This window comes from Limulus polyphemus, unplaced genomic scaffold (genome assembly GCF_000517525.1).
Source record: "Limulus polyphemus unplaced genomic scaffold, Limulus_polyphemus-2.1.2 Scaffold1562, whole genome shotgun sequence".
Classification (NCBI taxonomy): domain Eukaryota; kingdom Metazoa; phylum Arthropoda; class Merostomata; order Xiphosura; family Limulidae; genus Limulus; species Limulus polyphemus.
In genome coordinates this window covers 191,597-196,888 of record NW_013667172.1, presented here as the reverse complement: position 1 = coordinate 196,888, position 5,292 = coordinate 191,597, and positions in this window count along the sequence as shown.

Below are 5,292 nucleotides of genomic sequence, written 5' to 3'. Positions count from 1 at the left end.
ATGTAGTTATAACTGGTTTGACGTCATATCTAGATACATGTACCGGTTTTATGTTTTATTTAGACAGATATAATGGTTTGATATTGCATTTAAATAAATAAATAAATATATATATATATATAGTGAGTTCACGTGAAATTTATATGGATATACTGATTCTTTGTTATATATATATAACATAGAATCATATATATACTGGTTTCAAATTGTATTTAGATAGATATACTGGCTGAGTGTTACTTTCATATTTAATATCTTCTAATTGTCGTTATACAGTTTTTCATCTATTGTTTGGTGTATTTCCATATCTTGTTTATTGTCAGCTTTTGCATTGGTTAATATCTATTCATTTATAGTTTAGTAACTCTACATCTATTCTATATTCATCTATTATTCATATCTATTTATCTATATTCCATTGTTTATTCATCTATTAGATTAGTACCTCTTTATTTTTTATTAAATTAAATTTTACTTCATCTGTGGTTTAGTGTATATTCGTTTTTATTATAGTATTTTTTTCGTATATTGTTGAGTATCTCTTTATCTATTGTTTAGCGTATATTAATGTATTGTTTGGTGTCACTTGATATATCTTATCAGGGATATTGCCAAGCCTTAACTGTGTAAATGAAATTATAAGTAGGTCACTGTAGCTGAATGCTAGGCTTAAGTTAATATGTAAGGAAGATCAGATTGGCTGGGTGGATTTGTGGGATCACTTCAGTGGGAAAAGGGAACTTTGTTTTTGGAATGGATGGTTATAGTTAAATAGGGCTTATTTACAAGGGCTATTAACTCAATTGTAAGCTGTTATTAGACAGTTGAGAGGGTCGGAATAATAATATATTTATTTATAGAGAGGGATATAGAGTCGAAACAAAATACAGAGTTCGTTTTTAATGGTAAGCCAAACTTTTATTATTGTATTGTTAGAAGATATGAAATAAATTGAGTGTCCTTAGAACACTTATTGGGATAGAGGATTTTGATATAATGGGAGCAACTGAACGTGGATAAATGAAGACAATTATAATGGCAGGAATTCTTTGAAATACAGGTTTATAGGCTATTTTAAAAGGGATAGAATACTTAAAAGATAGGAAAGAGTGACTTTATATGTAAAATAAGAGTTACTTCCTATTTAAGTTGAGGACATCAGAACTAATAGCAATGAGGTTGAATCTGTTCAGATTTCTGTTAGTGGTTATAAAGGGAGAAGACGTTTAGTTGGAATTTGTTACAGACCACCAAACAAAACTGATGATATTAATGAGAAATCTAAAGTGAGATAAATAATTCAACTATTAATGAGGTTATAATTATAGGAGATTTTAATTTCTGGCATATATTTTGTGAAATGTTAGAGTCAAACCATGGGGGGAGACAGGTTTTTAAAAACCTTTCAGGAAGTTTTTCTTCAACAATTGGTTAAGGAACCTGATAGGAACAATGCTATTTTAGATTTATTGTTAACTTTTAACATGGAAGTGGTTGATATGGTGGAAATTGGGTAACATCTGCGTGAAAATGATTATTAAAGAATAATGAGATTTTGGTTTCAGATTTCAAGACAGCAAATTTTGAAGGTATGAGACAATAATTATCTGTTATGAACTTTGGTTCTGAATTAGTTGGAGATAGTGATCAAATATGGAAAAATCAATTCTTAAATATTTTAGATAGGTATGTTTCTTATAAAAAAAAGAGTGGCTGCAAGAATTAACTGCAATATATAGATAACTATGCAATCACAGTTGAGTTTAATTTATCCTATTTTTGTCTGTTAACATTCTATTACACTGTTTGGCTGTGCTATTATGTAGGGATGAAGCAAATGTCATCTTTGCTATCTTGTTTGTATTGTTGTTGAAGGACTGATATCAGCCATTTGTACATTTACTTTCTTTATTGAAAACGTTTTTCTTTACTTGTGTTTGTGTGCGCGCACACACACACACACACACACATATATATATATGCAAACATGTAAAGTTTATTCAAGGTACCTTGTATAAATGTTCTTGTAAATATAGTTTTTTTTTGTGTGTGAGTAACTTTACTTTACTCCATTTTAAGTTCAAAGTGCATTTTTGATGTCACAGGGGTGTAAAAGAGCTTTGTTTTTGTGTTATTTCTCTTGATTAAATAGTCCATTTTTGTATGTTTTTTTCATTCCTCTGTTGAATTTGCAAAAAGCTACTAGAGGACTATCTGTGCTAGCTATCTCTAATTTAGAAGTGACAGAATAAAGGAAAGGCGGCTAGTCGATACCATCAACTGCCGATTCTTGGGCTACTCTTTACCAACAAATAGTGGGATTGACCATCATATTATAACTCTCCCACAGCTGAAAAGAGAAACGTTTGGCGATGGGATACAAATTTCTGTATGATTGCATTAACAAAGGGTTATTTTGTATTAATTTGGGGTGTAAGTTTCAATACAAGGTGTCTGTGAAACGAGTGTAGGTTTCATTACATGGTGTCCGTTAATTTCCATTTTTTGGAAATGAGATGAATCATCGAGAAGGGTGTACATCTTTTACTAGTATACTATCAGGTCCATGATAACAACACCAATAACTTTTCCAGTAAAATTATACAAGTGTGCACATCTTTCACTGGTATACTATCAGGTCCATGCTAACAACACCAATAACTTTTCCAGTAAAATTATACAAGTGTGCACATCTTTTACTGGTATACTATCAGGTCCATGCTAACAACACCAATAACTTTTCCAGTAAAATTATACAAGTGTGCACATCTTTCACTGGTATACTATCAGGTCCATGCTAACAACACCAATAACTTTTCCAGTAAAATTATACAAGTGTGCACATCTTTTACTGGTATACTAACAGATCCACGATAACAACACCAATACCTCTTACAGTGAAATTATACTTTCGTAACTTTCTAATAGTTTAGTGCTTTATGTTCTTTTATGTTCTATCGTTTTGCCGATCTTCCTCTACTGTTTAGGTATCACGAAAAGAACTGGTGAAACATTATAGCCAGACTCTGTTTATTAAGTTATCACGAGAAAAACTGGTGACACACAATAGCAAGACTGTTTGTGTAGTTATCACAAGAAAAACTGGTTACACACAATAACCAGACTCTGTTTGTGTAGTTATCACAAGAAAAACTGGTGACACACAATAGCAAGACTGTTTGTGTTGTTATCACGAGAAAAACTGGTGACACATTATAGCAAGACTCTGTTTGTGTTGTTATCAGGAGAAAAACTGGTTACACACTATAGTCAGACTTTGTTTGTGTAGTTATCACAAGAAAAACTGGTGACACACAATAGCCAGACTGTTTTTGTAGTTATCACAAGAAAAAAAACTGGTTACACACTATAGCCAGACTTTGTTTGTGTAGTTATCACAAGAAAAACTGGTGACACACAATAGCAAGACTGTTTATGTTGTTATCACGAGAAAAACTGGTGACACATTATAGCCAGATTCTATTTGTGTAGTTATCACGATAAAAACTAGTGACACACAATATGAACATTTAATTAGTAGTTACTAATATCAAGAACATAAAGGTAACACTTCACCACAAAATGTTCTAAGTACATTACAATGCCGGTGTTTCAGGATTTAGTGAATAAAGTCCTAAATCATAGACACAAAGAAACAAGCCGAATCTCAACTTTTTCACGAGCGTAATCCTATTAACAAAACTAATTGGAAGAATGAAAATCCAGGTAGCAGCTGAAGGAAACAACGATCGTCTTGCACGTAAAGTTGTAGGCCTACGTGCAGAAAGTCCAACGGTTGTACACGTTATAATTAACGTTGTAAATTAACCTTATTTCAAAAAATATTATAATAATGGTCAAGATTATATGTGATTTTCATCAAAACATTTCGCAAACTTGAAACTTCATAAAAAATTTAACCATATATTCGGTCAGAAATGACGTTATTAATGAGTATACGCCCCCTTACCGTTCAGTTAATTCTGTGGCTATATATATATATACACAACTTTCAATAGATAGCGTGACTTGTGACGATTTATTTGTAAAACTGTCACCACAACGTAACACAACGTAAGTGTTTTCGCTACAACATTACGAGTCGAATATTTTTACTTTGCCATTTGAACAGGGCGTGTCCTAATGGATAGTGTGCTCGGGCTGTGTTTCCAAAGGTTTACAGACCATTCGCTACGAAAACGAGCTTTGAACATTAGGTCAGTGAGTGGGCAATAAGATTGACGGCCATATCCAAATATTCGGTTAAACAAGAGTAACCCAAGGTCTGGCGGTAGATATTGCTCATTAACTGAGATTCGTTTAGTTTATCACATGAAATTAGGGGCAGCGATCGGAATTAAAGTAGTCCCTGTGAAGCATTGTGCGAATATCTAAAATATACAAACAAAACTATCAACATTTAATTTATAAGACATGTAACAGATTAATTGTTAATTATATGCTTTTTGCTAATTTATTTGAAAACCATAGGTATTTATAATAATTATTTACCAAAAGAAAAAAATTATACTACTCAATTAACAGAAATAAAAGTTAAACAGGAATAAATTTGGTCTTGAATAATTTAAATAAGTTTACATAAAGTTCAAGGTCTCAAGTAACAGAAACACCATGTTAATGTGTGGAAACAAATTGCAATCCAGTTTTGGGGTAATGCTTTTTTAGAGATTTTAACTTCCGAAAAACAAGATGTCTTCTGAACAATCACTGTATAATAAATGACGTAATCTGAACAATGACGTTGTAATACTAACTGAATTACTCTGAACAATTACTTTTTAATATATTACTGACTTACTCCTAACAATCACTTTGTGATACAAGACTAACTTACACTGAATAATGACTTTGTAATACATGACTGACTTCCTCTGAACAGTGACTTTGTAATCCATGACAAACTTACTTTGAACAATGACTTTGTACATCTTACTGACTTACTCTGAACAATAACTTTGTAATATATGACTGACATATGACTCAATTACTCTGAACAATCACTTTGTAATACATTACTGACTTATTCTGAACAATTACTTTTTATTATCTTACTGACTTAGGCTGAACAATCACTTTGTGATACATGACAGGCTTACTCTAAGCAATAACTTTGTAATACATGACTGATTTACTCTGAACAGTGAATTTGTAATACATGACAGAATTACTCTGAACAATTGCTTTGTAATACATGATTGACTTACTCTGAACAATGACTTTGTAATAAATGACTGAATTACCCTGAAACAATGACTTTGTAATACATGACTG